Source organism: Acomys russatus, chromosome 13, assembly GCF_903995435.1.
Source record: "Acomys russatus chromosome 13, mAcoRus1.1, whole genome shotgun sequence".
Lineage (NCBI taxonomy): Eukaryota > Metazoa > Chordata > Mammalia > Rodentia > Muridae > Acomys > Acomys russatus.
The window spans coordinates 3,782,826-3,802,533 of record NC_067149.1 but is presented as its reverse complement, the minus strand read 5'-3'; the positions used below and the strand labels follow the sequence as shown (position 1 = coordinate 3,802,533).

Below are 19,708 nucleotides of genomic sequence, written 5' to 3'. Positions count from 1 at the left end.
GAAAATTAAAAGTTGCAAGAGAAAAATGCCAAGTCAAATATAAAGGAAGTCTATCAGAATTACACTTGATTTCTCAAAAAAGTCTATGAAATTCAAAAGAGTTGGGATAGATGTCATGCAGACATTAAGAGATGAGAGATACCAACTCGGACTATTATAGCCAGCAAAACTATCAATCACCACTGATGGAGAAAACAAGATGTTCTATAACAAAAACAAGTTTAGTCAGTACTTTGCCACAAATCTAGCCTTACAGAAAATACTAGAAGAAAATCTCCATCACAAGGAAGATAAATACATTCAGAAAAAAATGGGAAGTAAATAACCCCACACCCATAAATGCAAAAGAAAGGAAGCACACATACACTCCACCATTAATAACATCAAAAAAAAAAAAGAGGCATTAATAATGAGTGGTCATTAATATCTATCAACTTCAATGGTCTCAGTTCCCTAATAAAAAGCCATGGATAACAACAGATGCAAAAACAAGAACCATCATTCTGCTGCATAACAGAAAGTCACCTCAGCAATAAAGATAGACATTACCTCAGAGTAAAGTGCTGTAAAAAATAGTATCTCAAGCAAACAGACCCAAGATGCAAACTGGAGTAGCCATTCTAGTATCTAAGAAAATAGACTTTCAACCAAAACTATTCAAAAGAGATTGGGAAAGATGCTTCATATTCATCAAAGGAAAAATACACCAAGAGGATCTTTCTTTCCTGAGCATCTATGTCCCAAATGCAGAAGCACCCACATTCATAAAAAAAATTACTAAAGAATAAGGACACATCAAGCCCCACACATTAACAGTAGGAGACTTCAACACTCCACTCTCACTGATAGATAGATCATTCATACAGAAACTAAACAAAGAAACAATGAAACCTAATAGCTATCAGGAATCAAATGGATCTAACAGAACATTTCACCCAAACACAAAAAAATATACCTTTCTCTCAGCAACTCAAGTAACCTTCTTGGCAATTGCCCATATACTTGGCCATGAAGCAAACCTCAACAGACACAAGTGGATTGAAATAACTCCTTGCATCTTCAAAACAACAGAAACAATAGAAGGCTGACAAACTCATGGAAACTGAACACCTCCTTACTTAATGACATGTGGGTCAGTGACAAAATTAAAATGAAGTTAAAAACTTCATAGAATTCAATTAAAATGAAGGCTTAACTTACCAAAACTTTTCAGTCACAATGAGGCAGTGTTAAGAGGAAAGTTCATAACACTGAGCACCTTCATAAAGAAACTGGAGATATCCCATACAAGCATTAAAAGCACCCCTGAAAGCTCTAGCACAAAAAGAAGCAGACACATCCAAGAAGAATAAACAGCTGGAAATCATCAAAGACAGGGCAGAAATCAATAAATTAGAAATAATTCAAAGAATAAATTAAACCAAAGCTGGATCTTTAAAAAAAATCAATAAGATAAACACATCCTTAGGAAAATTAACTAAAAGGCAAAGAGAGATTATGCAAATCAACAAAATCAGAAATGAAAAGGGACATAACAACAGACACCAAGGAAACCCATAGTCATTAGTTCTTATGTCAAAAGCATAAATGCCACAAAATTTGGAAATCTAATTGGAATTGACAATTTTGTTGATAGCTACCAATTACCAAAATTGAATCAAGATCAGGTAAAAAATTTAAGTAGTCCTCTATCACCTAAGGAAATAGATTAGTCATCAAAAATCTCCCAACCCCCCCCCAAAAAAAAAAAAAAAGCCTAGAGCAGGATGGATTCAGCACAGAATTCTACCAGACATTCAAAGAAGAGCTAATATCAACAATCTTCAAACTATTCCACAAAATAAAAACAAAAGGAACATTGCCAGACTCATTCTATGAGGCCACAGTCACCTTGATACCAAAACTACACAAAGACCCAAAAAAGAAAGATAATTTGCTACCAATTTCTCTTATTAATATTGATGCAAAAATACTCAATGAAATACTCACAAACAAAATCCAAAAACAGATCAAAGATATCATTCACCATGATAACGTAGATATCATCCCAGACATGCACTGGGAGTTCAATATACAGAAATCCATCATATAAACAAACTGAAAAAAAAAACATATGATCATATCCTCAGATGCTGAAAAAGCATTTTACAACATCCAATACTCACTTACCTTCAAAGTCTTAGAAAGATCAGGGATACAAGGGACATAACTTAACATAGTAAAGGCAATATATAATAAGCCTATAGCCAGCATCATATTAAATGGAGGGAAACTTAAATAAATACCACTGGATTCAGGAAGTTGACAAGGCTGTCCACTGTCTCTATATCTTTTCCCTTATTGCTCCCAGCTAGAGCAATAAAACAACTAAAGGAGGCCAAATGGGTACAAATTAGAAGGGATGAAGTCAATGTATCATTTTTTTGTAGATGATATGATAATATACATAAGTGAGCCCAAGAATTCTTCCAAGGAACTCTTACAGCTGATAAACACCTTTACCGATGTGGCTGGATACAAAATCAATTAAAAAAAATTGATAGCCCTCCTTTAAACAAAAGACAAACATGCTGAGAAACAAATTAAAGAAACCACACTGTGAGAAAGACTGAAAGCTTTGTCACATGTGAAAGCAGTCTTGAAGAGTTTTACCCTTGGACACACCTGGATACCTTGAGATAGACTGGGTGGAGCCATCCTGGGCCTGGAATTCAGGAAGCCCACCTGGGGACTCCACCTGGACTATTATTTTTCTAATCGACCCTCAATGAGAGAAGGGGACCACCCTTCACACGTGACACAGGCAGGTGGAAAGGGGAGAGCAACAGGTTGAGATCTCGGGCTTGAGCGCACGTGGATCAGCACGCAGGCCAGAGACACCTAAGGACCTGTCCTGTGGAACGGATACTGGAACGTTCACTCTTTTTTCCCTTTAACCTTTTTTCCTTCCTGTGTAAGCTAGTTGGGTTGTATAATAAAGTTTAATTGTTAAGAAACAGAGCCTACACCACACCCTTCAGAATAGGCACAAAAGAACCGTAAGATAATTTGGTGTAAGTCTAAGCAAGAAGATGAAAGACTTATATGAAAAATAAAACAAATCAATAAATAAAAAACTACCTTTAAGTTCCTGAAGAAATAAATTAAAGAAGATGTCAGAAGATGGAAAGATCTCACATGTGCATGGGTCTGTAGGATTAACATAGTAAAAACGGTCGTCTTAACAAATGCAGTCTATAGAGTCAATGCAATACCCATCAAAATACCAACACAACTGTTTACAGACCATGAAAGAACAATTATTGACCCCATTTTGAAAAAAAATACAAATATCTAAAACAATCCTATACAATTAAAGATCTTCTGGAGGTCTCTGCATCACTGATCTCAATCTGTACTATAGAGAACAGTAATAAAAACGGCATGGTATTATCATAGAAACAGACAGGTGGATCAACGGAACTGAAACAAAGACCCAAAAATAAGCCATAAACCTATGGACCTTTGATTTTTTGACAAATTAGCCAAAACCACACAATGGAAAAAAAGATAGGATCTTCAACAAATGGTGCTAATCTAATTGTACATCTACTTGTAGAAAAATGCAAATAGTCTCTTATTTATCACCCTGTACAAGACTAAAGTCCAAGTGGATTAAAGATATCAACATAAAACTGGACACACTAAATCTGTTAGAAGAAAAACTGGGCAAGAGCCTTGAGCTCATTGGCACAGGAGGCAACAGCCTGAACAGAACACCAATACCTCAGGCACTAAGATAAACAAATAAATGGGGCCTAGTGAAACTGAAAGCTTCTGTAAGTCAAAGGACACTTTCAACACAACCTTACATTTTATGGTGGGCTAATGTCCAAAATATGTAAAGAACTCAAGTAATTAAACTAACAAACCAAATAATCCAATTTAAAAATAGGGTACAAAAATAAACAGAGAATTCTCAACAGAGGAATACTGAATGGCTGAGAAACACTTAAAGAAATGTTCAACATTGCTGGTCTTCAGGGAAATCCAAATCTAAATGACCTGAGATTCCATCTTACACTTTTCAGAATGGCTAGAATGAAAAACATCAAGTGGCAGCACATGCTGGCAAGGCTGTAGAGAAAGGAAAAACTCTGTTGCTTGTTGGAGTACAAACTTGTACATCCACTTTAGGGTCAAGTTTTCGCTTTCTCAGAAAATTGGGATTAGTTCTACATCAAAGCCCAGCTATTCCACTCCTTTGTATATACGTGAAAGATATCCCATGATAAATAAGGATCATAGCTCAACTATGTTCATAGAAGCTTTATTTGTAATACCTAGAATTTGGAAACAACCTAAATGTCACTCAGCCGAAGTATGTATAAAGAAACTGTCATACATTTACACAATGGAATACTACTTAACTATTAAAAACAAGGAAATACTGAAATGTACAGGCAAATGGGTGCAACTCCAGATCCAGAAAGGAACTCATGGTATGTACTCACTTATAAGCAGATATTAGCCATATAATACAGGATAACCACACTGCAATACACAGACTTAATAAAGCTAAAGAACAAGGAATACCCTAGGATAAATGCCTGATTGTCATTCAGAAGGGAAAATACAATAGACCCCTGAAGCAGTTGAAGAAAAGGAACAGAATGGGAGCCTACCATAGAGGTCCTCTGAAGGACTCCACCAACCAGAAGATTGAAGCAGAAGCTGAGACACACAGCCAAACTCCAGGGTAGAACACAGGGAGTCTTATGGAAGAGTTAGATAACAGAGAGATAGGGAGGAGTCAGGAGCTCCATAAGGATACCAATGGGGGCAATAAATCTAGGCAGAGGAGGGGAGTGCTGCAGAGACTGATGCATCAACCACAGACCATGCATGGTGTAGACTTATACCCTCTGCTCAGACATAGTGAAGAGGCAGCAGAGTCTCCTTGTGGGTCCCATAATAGGGGAATAGGAGCTACTTCTGACATGGACTCTGGCCCCCAAGTGTTGATCACTTCCCCCTGGCAGGGAGGTCTTGCCACACCACAGATGAAGAGGCAGTCCAGATGAGACTTGATAGTGCTAAGATCAGATGTCAAGGGAAGAGCACTCCCATTTCTGAAGACTAGGAGAGGGAGGGAGAGGGAAGGAAAGAGGGAGGATGGGATCTGGCACAATGAGGGTGGGGGCTAAAATCAGGATGTGAAGTAAACAAATTAAGAATAAATAATAAAGAAAACACATTAAAATTACAACATCAGTAGATTTTAATATTTTATTTCTTTTTAGTTATTGGTTTTTTTTTTTTTTTTTTTTTTGAGACATGGTTTTACTGTGTAGCCATGGCTGTTTATAACTTGTTATGTAGTCAAGCTGGCTTCAGTGACCTTCTGCCTATGACTCCTAACTGGTGAGATACCTGGCTCAGAATCAGTCAGATTAAAAAGTAATACTTAATGGCTTGTATAAAAAATAAAACAACAACAACAATATTTAAGTTGATACTTTTGGTTTTATGTTTTACATTTTATTTCTAATTTATTCACTACACACCATGATTGTACCCCCTCCCTTATTCCCCTCAAGGTCCCAATCTCACTCTTCCCAACGTTTCCCTCCTCCCTATCTTCCCTAGTCATCAGAAAGGGGAGCCCTCCACACCTACCATCTGACCCCAGCCTATCAAAATCTTATCTGGACTGCCTGCATTCTCTTCCTCTGTGGTCTGGTAAGGCTACCATGCCAGAAGAAACAATCAGTGAGTGTGCAACAAAGTCCATGAAAGAGGCAGATCCTACTCCCCATATTATGGAACCCACATGGCATCTGTGCTGCCTATGGACTACATCTGAGCAGGGGTCTAGGTCCTCTCCATTAATGAAACATGGTTGATGCATCAGTTTCTGCAGGTGCCCCTGGAGCCAGTTTTTTAATCTCTGTTTTTCTCCTTGTGGAGCTCCTCTCCCTTTCAGGTCTTTCTACCCTCCAACTCTTCCATAAGACTCCAGCCACTCTGCCCCAAATTTAGCTGTGCGCCTCAGCATGTGATTTGATGGACTGCTGGGTAGAGTCTTTCAGATGACCTCTATGTTAGGCTCCTGTCATGGTCCCTCTCTTCAAGGCTTCTTATGATAAAAGGAGGAAAGTATAGACATGAAAAGGGACACATTAGTCAGAGAAAAATCATTAACTTTTCCAGAATATTACATGTAATTGCATTGCAATAAATATAGCAATGCAGATTTGCAAAGTATTTAATGGAACAAATTGACTAAAAAACAAACACACAAACAGCAACAACAAACCCAAAGAGAAACAGACAGCTGATGAAGACAGCTGGTCAATGGAAATCCTATGACTTTGTACTTGTAGATTTACCTATAATAACATTTTCAGGTAAATTCTCATGTCTATGTTCTTGGGTGTTTAAGTGGAAAACAACTTCCATTCCATCTATTATATTTCAAAAAATTCTGAGAAGAAGGAGTTATGCTTTGTGTTATGAGAGTCATATTAGCACAATAAAACAAAGGCAAAATAAGAAAGGTGAACTAAAGGAAAACAAAATCAAATAAGTATCAGTACACAAAATCTGAACATAATTTTAGCATACAAATCTAACAAAATACAAGATGTATTATGTTTCTAAGTATATGCTATAATTGTAGAAGTAATGGTCATTAATACAGTCACAATAAGAGAAAAAAGAAAAGAAAACACTATTCTTGCAGTTGACAATGGAAAATTCATGTCAAACTAGAAAACAATTTCAGCTCTGAGAAATGAGGAATGAAAAGATAATTCTCTAATATGTAAATTAATATCTATAAAAAAGATATATCTCTGAACAGTAAATAATGCCTCATTTGATTGTACCTAAGAAAAGAGGAAGAAAATGAAAAAGTTAGTACTTTTGGAAAACATGTACACATACATAAGAACATTTAGGCATTTGTAAGAATTTAACAGAATATGTAAATTTATCAAGATCATGAAATGCCATGAGTATATGTTTTAAGATTGTGCCTATGTACCAATTGGTAGCCATTGTACAATTAATTTTTCAAAAATATATATTGGGTAAGGTGCATGCTTAGAAGTGAATTCAGCAAAAAAAAAAAAAAATACACATGATCTACTGTCATAAAAAAGTCAGAAAGCACTCTGATGATAAATTATTTAAAAACACAACTAGAGGTATAAATAGGAAGAGACATCATGTACAAAGACTGGAAGGTTTAATATTTGAAGCATTAGTTTACCTTGCTCATGCTCTGACATTACAACGAGGCAGGCCTTGGGCTTTGTATCTAACCCAAATCCCAGTTTAAATGTGAAGCTTTTCCCAAATTACTCTGACAATATGAGAGAAAGTTCTTGTACTCTATCCAAAAATCTAAAAACCCACACTGGAAACAATGATAACTTTAAATTTTGAAATCATTCCCGTAGCTGAGATATAATTGCAATCACAATTACCAAAATATATTCCATGGCTCCCTCAAAATAAATACAGTTTAAAAAATCATTCTGATATATAATGAATCCAAATACTGTTTAGAATACATTTTTTATATTGTTACTTCTGTTACATATACATTGATTTGAATACTTTTATTGTTTCTGTTTCATTTTATTTCATAATTCCCTCCGGAACTGTCAACAATGCAGCTATTTATCTCAATTGCCTGAGAATGGTATAAAATATGCAAATATAAGACATCAGACTTTAACTAAGCAGATTGTTTTAGAGAAAAGAGAATATTGCTTATGGACCAATGTCATTAAAAAAGTTGAAAAATGAATACTACAAGAGGTCTGAAAGCTTCTGAGCTGGAAATCTGTACTTTACTTGACTGTAGTAGATGACTGAGAGATGTATACTTTATTGAAAATTAGAATGTTTTATATGTCATTTACCACATTCCTAAGTACTCAGAGAGTCAATTTAATTGATTGAATTTTTTGAAGTTCAGTTTTATAGTATAATAAAAAGGGAAATAATAAAAATTTCTGGGGTGTCCATAAAATTTTAATACAAAAGTTAAAAACATTCCTCTAATATTTTATATTTGCAAGGGATATAACTATGTCTTCTCTCCTCATCCCCTTCCTGTCTTTTGTGTATTCTATTGCTCATTGTTCTGCTTGTAGTTATAGTAATGTTAGTCATCTTAGTCATATCAACATGAACATTAGCCAAAAAGTGTGAATTAATCAACTGCTAAATCATACACCTCTCTCCCCTGCGTAGAGTAGCAAAAGACAAGAATTACCCATTTTGAGAAATGAAATCTAATTAATTATTCAGCTCTAAAAGATTTTAATATTTGCTTTCACCAATAAAATAATTATTACCATAGAACAAAAGGTGCAGAATTAACTGGGGGAGTAAACTGGATTCATAGAGATTACATAAGTTTTAACATTGTAGTAAGGTTATTAATATGCCAAGAACATACCTTCAAGGTTCAAGGTGTGGAGAATCCCTTCTTTGAACATTTCTACTGTCTGAGATATTGGCATGGAAATTTTTTCAGTGGCAATGTTAACCATACTCATAGACATACCCGAGTGCATAAATCAAGGACTTCATGGGGAAACTTAGGATGGTTCTTGAGAGCCCGGTCTTCTACTACACAATTCCTCTCTTCCAGAGTTGCTGAAAACTCATTTGCAGACACATTTACCCAGTTTTAAAGATCAATTCCTGTCTTCCTCTGCCTCTAATAAGAATCTTACCCTGTAAAATCAGGGACCAGACAAGGTTGCCCACTTTCTCTATACCTCTTCAATATAGTACATGAAGTTCTAGCCAGAACAATAAGACAACAAAAGGAGATCAAGGATATAAAATGGGAAAGGAGGAAGGTCAAATTATCCCTATTTGCAGATGATATGACAGTCTACATAAGTGACCCCCAAAATTCCACCAGAGAACTACTACAGCTGATAAACACCTTCAGCTAATTGGCTGTATACAAAATTAACTTAAAAAGTGAGTAGCTTTCCTATATACAAATGACAAACAGACAGAGGAAGAAATTAGGAGAACTACACCCTTCACAATAACCACAAGCAACATAAAATATTTAGGAGTAACTCTAACCAAGCAAGTGAAGGACTTATTTGGAAAAAAAAAAAACCTGAAATTTCTGAAGAAAGAAATTGAAGATGACATCAGAAGATGGAGAGATCTACCTTGTTCGTGGATTGGGAGAATTAACATAGTAAAAATGGCTATCTTACCAAAAGCAATTTACAGATTCAATTCAAACCTATTAAAATACCTAAAAAATATTTTGAAGATATTGAAAGACAATTCTCAACTTTACATGGAGAAGCAAAAAGCCCAGAAGCAAAAGCAATCCTATACAACAAAAGATGCTCTGGAGGAATCGCCATACCCGATCTCAAGCTGTACTACAGAGCAACAGTAATTAAAACAGCATGGTACTGGCACAGCAATAGGCTGGTGGATCAATGGAATCGAATTGAAGACCAAGACATGAATCCACACACATTTGGTCACTTGATTTTGGACAAAGAAGGCAAATCTATTCATTGGAAAAATGAAAGCATCTTAAACAAACGGTGCTAGTCTAACTGGATGTCTACATGTAGAAAAATGCAATTAGACCCCTATTTGTCACCATACACAAAACTCAAGTCCAAGTGAATTAAAGACCTCAACATAAAACTAGAGACATTAAATTGGTTAGACGAAAAAGTGGAGAAGAGCCTGGAATACATTGGCACAGGAGACAACTTTCTGAACGGAACACCAACAGCCCAGGCCTTAAGGTCAACAGTTAATAAACAGGACCTCATGAGACTGACAAGCTTCTGTAAGGCTGGAGGCACTGTCAACAGAACAAAGTGACAGCCTAAAGACTGGGAAAAGATCCTCACCAACCCTTCATCTGACAAAGGCCTAATATCCAAAATATATAAAGAATTCAAGAAATTAAACACCACCAAGCCTAATAATCCAACTGAGAAATGGGGCTCAGAACTAAACAGAGAATTCTCAACAGAGGAATATCAAATGGCTAAGAAACACTAAAAAAATGCTCAGCCTCGTTAGTCATCAGAGAAATGCAAATCAAAACGACACTGAGATTCCATCTTACACCCATCAGAATGGCTAAGATCAAAAACTCAAGTGACACCACGTGCTGGCAAGGATGTGGAGAGAGAGGAACACTCCTTCATTGCTGGCGGGAATGAAAACTAGTACAACCACTTTGGAAATCTATCTGGTGCTTTCTCAGAAAAATGGGAATAGGGCTTCCTCAGGACCCAGCTATTCCACTCCTTGAAATATACCCAGAAAATACTCTACCACACAACAAGGACATATGCTGAACCATGTTCACAGCTGCCTTATTCTTAATAGACAGAACATGGAAACAGCCTAAGTGTCCCTCAGTAAAAGAATGGATAAAGAAACTGTGGTACATTTACACTATAGAATACTATACAGCTATTAAAAACAATGAATTCCAGAAATTTGTGGACAAATGGAATGAACTACAAATGATCATAATGAGTGAGTTTATCCAGAGACAAAAAGAGACAAATGGTATATACTCACTTATATCGAGACACTAGTCCAAGGGATATGTCCCATGAAAAACATTACTTACCAGGAAAGTGGATAAGAGGGGAGCCCATCCTATTGGGACTTAGGTGAGAGAAGCATGGGAGAATGGGGAAATAGAAGGATCCAGAGGGTCCTAGAAACCTACAAGAAGAACATTATGACAGACAGATCTGGGTCCTGGGGTCCCGCTCAAACTATGACACCAGCCAAGAAAAATATAGGCAGTAAACTTCGAACCCCTACCCAGACCTAGCCGATGGACAGGACATTCTCCACCACTGAGTGGAGAGTGAGGTCTGACTTTCATAGGAACTCTGGTATTCCATTTTTGACCACGTTCCCTTGATGGGGAGGCCTGGTGGCACTCAGAGGAAGGATAACAGGTCACCAAGAAAAGACTCGAAACCCTATGAGCATATATGGGGGGAGGAGGTCCCCCTCAGTCACAGACATAGGGGAGGGGAGTAGGGGGGAAGCAGGAGGGAGGGAGGAATGGGAGGATACAAGGGATGGGCTAAGAACTGAGATGTAATATGAATAAATTAATACAATATTTTTAAAAAGAAAAAAAAGAATATCTTATGTTTTACTAGAGCATGAATTGAAACTTTCCCAAGAATTTCTAGGTATATGCAAACTAGAGAATTGCTGATAAATAACAAATTGGTTAATTTTTTGTATATTCTATCATAAAATTCATATTTATGCATATAAATATATACAGTATATCAACTTGAAAAAAGTAGTAAATGAGAAGTTACAAAAGACAATTTAAATGACTTAATATTATAAATGTACTTCTGTAAACAAACAAACAAAAAGAATCTTACCTGCTAATGTCCCAATTAAAACACTGAAATAAAAGTGTTCAACTCATAGTTTATCTCCAGAATTCAAAGTGAGCTCAACACATATATTTAATAATGAAAATAAAAATATGCTAAGTACCATACTTGGTTGTAACCATTATGGCCACTAATTATACATATATATCACGATCATGTAGAAAATAAAAGCTAAATAAAAAATGATTACACATTTGCCTACCACCCTTTGAGTGGGGAGTTAGTTATAATGTGAGGACCAAAAGATTTAATAACTGAAAAATAAAATAATTTCTCAAACTCAAGTAGATTTTTATATAAAAGTCAAAACATAAGTGACATCTTTCTGTCGAGATACAAGTGAAATGAAAGTTTCTGATTTTAAGAATAAAATGGACTATTTGGTATTTAATTCTTTAAAATTTCAATTTTATGCAGATTTGGAATAACTAACTTATACTTCATCTGCGATGGTTCATTTTTGTCTAATCTAGAATTTGAGTCAAGAGCAATAAGCTCCTAAAATTTTGAACAAAAATAAACACATCATTACTTGTACATTAGTTATTGTAGTGCTGAAAAGGAATCATACACTAGATATATTTAATGCCAAGATTGATTTGTTAGTTAAAATGTGATGGGTATACATTAGGTTTGAAAATATACTGTCTAGCATCTAGAAAAGTGGATCAACTGTTTAGAACACTTTGCTGAACTAGTATAGGATCCAAATTCAATTTCCAGAACCCATCTAAGCCACCCAACAACCTTAATAACTTTAGCTCCAGGGCACCTAATGGCCTCTTCTGGCCTCTTTGAATACCTCTAGCCATGTGGAGGTCTCTCTCTCTCTCTCTCTCTCTCTCTCTCTCTCTCTCTCTCTCTCTCTCAAGTAAATAAATAAATACATCATTTAAAAATACATTATTTATCTCCAGAGAAAGAATTCAGTACTATTTGAAGTTTCTGTAAACTAAGTCATTTTGCTGTTGCTTGAGAATTGAAAGCAAATGAGAGAAGAAGAGAACAAAAAAAAAAAACTTTAAAAAATTGGTACAAAGGGAAAAGTCACAATTTGAGAGGCAATAATCTTATTGATTTTACCCCACAGATCGAAGAGGGTGAAGAATATCATAGAGGATCATAGACTCAAAAGCAGCACTAAATTTGATGACAATTGGAAGAGAGATATAGGGGAGGGTAGGAAGGATGGTATAAGATGGAGGCAAATCACCTAAGCCCTGAGCTTTTCTTCTTTAAAAAGTGACATGTCTTCACCTTGTGCTTACAGGATGAATCAGGCTTTTTTTTTAATGGGAAATAGCTAGTGTTTCAGCAAACACTTTGCCCACTTGACATAAATGCTTCTAAGTGTGGAAAACACATGGCTTGGGGATCATGAATCTTTAATGGGTTTGGATTCTAGAGGCCCTGGTATAAAAATAGCCCTTGGAACTGTGCAGTAATGTTGATTATACATTAAATTCTGCCACGCATTGCAAAGATAATATGTCTCTATGAATTCCATTTCTATTTCTCATTATCTGTATCCTACACCATTAACTTTTAATGAATGTGCCTTTTATTTGCTGTCCCAACATTGTTTTTCTTCTTCAAATGCCTAAGCACTTTTAAAGAAATAAAAACTATTTTTCTTTTGGGATGGGATTCTTATTTCCAGCTTTTCTTTATACTGTCAAGATTTTTTAATAGTTGAAATTGTAAGGGCTGCTTTATTCTAAAGACTTCAGGAGATCTTGCCTCCATCTTGTGATAACCTTAACACAAAAACAAGATGTGTTTCTGTGCTACTTTCTTTTTTAAAATATATTTTATTAATTTATTCATATTACATCTCAATTGTTATCCCATCCCTTGTATCCTCCCATTCCTCCCTTTTTCCCATTTTCCCCTTACTCCCCTCCCCTATGACTGTGACTGAGGGGGACCTCTTCCACCTGTAGATGCTCATAGGGTATCAAGTCTCTTCTTGGTAACCTGCTATTCTTCCTCTGTGTGTTACTTTCATTATTCCATTTTATTTCACTTCTTTCTCTTCATTTATTTTTGGTTCCATCATGAACCCTTCATACTAAATGCCATGATAGAAAATTTCCTGGTACCTCTAGGAATCATCAGGAAGATGTTGTTGATGATGTAATAAGGTAAAAGTTATTCTCTGTTACCACGTTAATACATGGAATTGCTCATGCACAGAGGGGATATTGTTAAGGGAAAGAGGTAACTTTGACCTATCATATCCCTATGGAAGATCATGACTTGTTGGACATAGCAAAGCATAAGACTGAATCTCCATAACCCTTGTTGGAAACAGAGGGCAAGGTTAGTTCGAACTCAATATCATCATCAACATTACAAGGGACTATAGCTAAGAAAATAAGCAGAGGGATGGCCACTAATATTTGTGCAACTTCTGTTTAAGAAAAATAAATTAAATGCGTTGATCAAGCTTAATTATAAAGAAATAAACATTTGACTCTCCAGAGACACATGGGACTGAGTAGTCTATGAGGCCACTTCTCACATCTCAGTTCTACCCCATGCCTTTTATATATCAGAGACTTCTGGGCTCATTGGAATTGAAAAAAAAAAAAAAAAAAAAAAAAAAAAAACTCAGCCCAGTGTTTCTTTGTTTTCTCGCCAGGGAACTTAATATTCTTTTTAAGTCCTGCCCCTATTTTCCCCAGCTGACTACAATAAATCTCTTAAGACATTCACCTTATAACACCAAGAACTACAAATGCCTGGCTCATTTTTTCCTAAATTATACAAAACACCCAAATTAAAATTTTAATTTTCTACAAATGGCAGTCATTGACAGTTGAATTATAGTATTTATAGTAGGAGAGAGATGTGAGTAATGTTTATGTGTGTAAGAGAGACAGAGTGTATATGTGAGTATGGGAGAGAGAGAAGGAGAGAGAAAGAGAGAGAGAGAGAGAGAGAGAGAGAGAGAGAGAGAGAGAGAGAGAGAGAATATGAATGCGGTTATTTTGCATGCAGAAAGAGTGGATAAAATGAAATCTTTCTTTAACTCTGTAAGTTAAAGAGGAAATTTTCCTTCTAGCTGGAAAAGGACTGTGTTATTACTAGTAGAATACATTTGGAGAAGCTAGATATTTGGATTTTTGTTTATTTTTCTTTTGTATGCACAGGAACGTGCACAAGTTCACATGTCTGTAAGCACATATGCATGAGGGTAAGCATGTACAGTCATGTGCATGTACAAATGGAGACCAGAAATGCACATAGAGTGTCATCCTTGGCTGTTCCACCATACTTTTTGAGACAAGCTTAAACCCAGAGCCTGTCTCTGCAGCCAGTCTATCTAACTTATCCAGGCGGTCAGCTTCCTAGCACCTTAGTACTGAGGTTACAGCCTTGTGGCCATATCCATCAAATATGTATGTGGCTCTGGATATCTAATTAAGGTTTCTAAGCCTTTGAGGTAAGTATTTAATATATTGAACCATCTCACTAACACTTAGATGTTTGAATTTTAATACCATAGTGGCATCCACAGAACATTTTTTTAAAATAAATGAGCTAGAATTTCAGAGTAAAATCTCATTTGTCTTCTGATATTTAGAAAAACTACAAAGCAAGAGTAAATGACAAAAAGAATAAAATACATTTACATACGACTGTACGTAAGTAAAAATGAGGGCCGTAGACTAGCTACATTAGCGTCATGTGATAACATTTAAAATGACCCTAATGCATGGAAACAATTAAGCTCTGCAGTCTGTGTTGTCACAGGAGCATCACAAGTCAGTTAGGGATCATACAACTAGCTACTTTTAAATATCTACTGTACTTATCGAGATTATAATATAATATGTAAATATAATTTTTATTTCTTCAGATGAGGAGATGAAAGAGAGCCTTACCCAAGCTTTGTGAATACATGGCTTGGCTGAGTCCACAGTGTTTCTATCAAACTATCCCTAGGCCTAGACATGGAAGCTTCTAGCCTTCCTATAGTCTAATTTTCTGTAAGCCTGGACCTTGAAGGCTTCAGCTTTCAGTCACCATTAGCTAACATAAGCCTAGAATATTTTCCATCTCTGAGACTTACTGACGATTAACCTCAACCTGTCTAGTTGTTTTTGAACTCTTGGTGGTTAGTACAGTTCAGCTGTTCTGGTTCAAAACTCCACTCCACGCAGACTGAATTTAACCAGCTTCTCTCTGCTTCTCACTGAATTGCTCTGCTTCACAGAACTGCCTTAGAACTCTAGGAACTGAACTGCACAAACTCAACTGCACCCAGCAGAACTCAACTCTCTTGTCCTTTTCTCCTGAGAGGTGGGAGTATCCTATTTATCACTCATTCTGTCAAAGCTTTCTCTGATTCATCATTTTGTCTGCTCCTCAATTAGATGACACATGCCTGCCTCCTTCCATAGACTAATACTACTTTCATTATTTTGTCATTAAAGTTATATACTAAGGGCATGCCTGTATTCCAGCCAGATCATACTTTAATTTAGGGCATGTCTGCATTCCAGCAGATTCACATAGATCCAGAAGGTCTTTAATTTGATCTCTTGCCAGAGAAGACATGTTTCTGGATAAAAATTCTTCTACATCATTACATCACGTTCTCCTTCCCTTTCCTCCCTCCAAACTCTCCCATATACTACCCATATGCTACACCTTACACTCTATCAAATCTATGGTTTCTTTTCTGTGTATGTATGTTTGTGTATATATATATTACATGCTAATACAAAAATACATCCATATCAGCCTGTATAATGTTTACATTGCTATGTTTTCAGTTCTGACCACTTGTTATTGAATAACCAGCCAATGTACTCCTTCCTTGAGGTAGTTGATCTCTCCCATTCTCAGCATTCCTACTTACCTGAAGTTCTGTGTAGGGCTGAGGTCTCATGAGATATTTTTCATGGGTGTCATCACGTCTATTTTTTTCATCTGTGTTCATACTATTGGGACTTTATGGCTGTACTTCCTGACATTCCTAGAAGTGACCATCTCATAGCAAACTCCATGTTCCTCTAGCTCTTATAATCTTAGGAGCAGAGGTTGTGCTATAGATGTATCTCTTGGAACTTGGGTCCACAACTCTCTGTTTTAGCTGAATGTGGTTGGTGTTCAGTAGTGGCCTTAATCTCTTGCAGTGAAAATTTTCCTCACAATGGATTAGGACTGTGCTTTTTCATGGGGTAAAGGCAAATCTTTAGAATATAGTTAGGGATCACAGTGTTTTAGAAATCAGTTTTAGGTTATTTTCCAAGATCCATGGCTTTGCTTTCTAAACTGGCATTGTGTAAGGATGCAGCCATGTTCAGCTTGAACACCAAGAGTCTCACCCAGTGGTGAGAAACTAGACAAGTTCAAGTCAAACATCTCTCAGGTGTTACTAAAATTATACATGAACTCAGATCTCAAGGGACAGCTGCTGGAAATCAAACTTACTGCAGCCAAAGAAACTGAAGTTGGTGGTGATCAGAAAGCTGCCATAGTCTTTGTACCAGTGGTGCAGCTGAAATCTTTCCAGAAAACCCGAGTACAGCTAGTTTTTTATTTTGAGTGGGAAGCACATAGTTTTCATTTCTCAGAGGAGGATTTGCCCACTCCAACCCAGAAAAGCTGCATGAAAAATTATGCAGAAGTGCCTTAGACATTACACCTTGACAACAGTGCAGGATGCCATCCTTGAGGTCTTGGTCTTCCCAAATGAAATTGTGGGTAGGCAGATTTGTGTGAAACTGCATGACAGCTGGCTCATAAAGGTTTATTTAGACAAAGTACAGCAGAACAACATAAAGTACAAAGTAAAAACCTTTCCTTGTGTGTATAAGAAGCTCAATTTAAAAATAATGACTGATTTGACTTTATTTATATGTTCATGTCTCTCTGTATTCATTTACAGGTATATATTTGTGACCTTAGAGGCACTGGACAACTTGTTATTAGAGAAACAGACAGTAGTAAGCCTTGAAAACAAGCCTCATTCCTCTGTCTGCAGAAAATATTCTTAATCACTAAACCATTTCTTCTGTCACAAACAGTAGACACTCTCATCTACTCATAATGTTTTCTTTTTTTTAATTAATTTATTCTTGTTACATCTCAATGGTTATCCCATCTCTTGTATCCTCCCATTCTTCCCTCCCCCCCATTTTCCCATTATTCCCCTCCCCTATGACTGTTCCTGAGGGGGATTCCTCCCCCTGTATATGCTCATAGGGTATCAAGTGAAAATGAAAAATCGATCACTAATATAAGATAATGAGAATTATGTTTATTTTGGTGTAATAGACTTTTCATTTCTTGGTTTTTAGGTATCTACATATTCTTCCTTAGTAAAAATATCCCTCATAAAACGATCTTCAGTATGAAATATAAATTATTTAAAGTATCTCTACTATATGAAAGCTAGCAAGAAGAAAAGAGTACCCAGAAGCCTTACTGAAATATTACTTGTTCATGAGTTAAAATACTAGAAGCAACAATGAAGCAAAGATAAGTTATTACTAGACCTCAAACACAGTCTTTTCCTTACCTATGTCTGCCTGTTCACTGTTCTGTATCCAGTCATGCAATTTGTAACTTAGAAATACAAAAATCTGTTCTGTATTTTTTATACTATTGGATGCTTACAATCAAAGAGGCAAGTAGATCACTGTGGGTTCAAGGCCAGATAGTCTGCAAAGTGAGTCTAAGATAGCCAGGGTGACACAGAGGAACACTGTCTCAAATACAAAAAACAAAATCATTTTACCCTAGGGTATTGAATAAATATCTTTTTATTAGGAAAGAAAAATGTTTGCTTATGCATCAGCCTCTTTGACTAATTATATCCTAAATAAGAGATTTTAGCTCATATTTCTAAAACCTTGAAATTAGTGCACTTTAGAAAGAATTAAATTCTTTCTCTATGACCTTGGTAGCAGAAATAGAAACTTGGGTATAGGGTAGGTCAGTTATTTTCTGGTAGGACTGAGGTAACAGTATGTGAATGACCTTCAAAAATACCTCTGTGAAGTTATATGACCTTGGGATAAAGATACATGTAAAATAACCCTAAAGTGGATGATTCAAGATAATTTACTGATACTTGAACAGACTATGCAGCTTGGATGATAGAGTCATTAATTCAGATGCATAATGCTCTGGGTTCCATTCCCAGCACCATATAAAACAAGTGTGGCAGTAAATAGCTACAAATCCAGTACATTATGGGTTGAGGCAAGATGACCAGAAAATTCAAGTTCATCCTCAACTATAAAACAAGTTTGAAGTTAGCCCATGAATCCCAATCTCACAAATGAACATTAAGGTTTTATCTAATAATCCATAGAAAGAAACCTGTAGAGAAAATAGAAATAGAAAGAAAATGATTTAATATTATTATGCAACAAAGTCAAAAAATGCTGAAGAAGGTTAGATTCCTTTTGTTTCTAGCTTGTCTCAAATCCTGCCCTTCTCTGTTGTATGATCAAGTAGTGTTTTCATTTAAATAGAAACATTTATGTCATACGTCATACAAAAAAAAAACAGATAGCAATGTAGTAAAATGTAGGTGAAAAACAGGAGAAACTCTAAATAACCTTTTAAACAGTCTTCTGAAAAAGATGTTTTGTTTTGTTTTGTTTGGGAAAAAACGACGTTACTGGAGTAAGATTTTCTATGAGTGTCAACATCTTCTGTGGCCAAATAAAGGTTAGTGAATCAAATAATCAGTAATCCATACTTCCTTTGACGTGTAATCAGTTTTAACACATTTGTATCATCAGTAAGCTCCTACAAAGGAGGAGAGTCACATATATACTTACTTCTCAACCTTCTCCTCCCTGTAAGGGCAAGTGCCTTAACATTGACAAATTCAACCAGAACTCAAGGATTGAGGTGATAATTCTTTAAAGAAATCCTATTTGTATTTTGAAGGTAACAGGAAGCTCCTCCACATGTGAAGATTTGGTATTTGAAAAATGTGGCCACATTCAGAAGTGTACTTCCTAAAAACAATATAAGGTAGAGGACATTAACACACTCTGGGTTCTGTTGTGAAGCTTTAGTGGACCCTGGGGAAATGATGTGTGTAAATGTATGGACCATTTTAGATATGTGTGAGGGGTGGGAAGCCAGGATTGATATTAGCACTGAATATACTTCTTCATCATCTTTCTTAAATTAAACATTTTGCATATATATTTATGTTATTACACACACACACACACACACATATAATAAACTACCTACAGCACGAAGAACCATGAAACAGTCAGGAA

General features: G+C 36.0%; 1 pseudogene; it reads left to right on the top strand.

Moving 5' to 3' along the window:
• Positions 1 to 5,335: 5,335 nt before the first annotated feature.
• LOC127196939 (40S ribosomal protein S7-like) lies at positions 5,336 to 17,455 on the top strand (annotated as a pseudogene).
• The last annotated feature ends 2,253 nt before the right edge of the window (positions 17,456 to 19,708 follow it).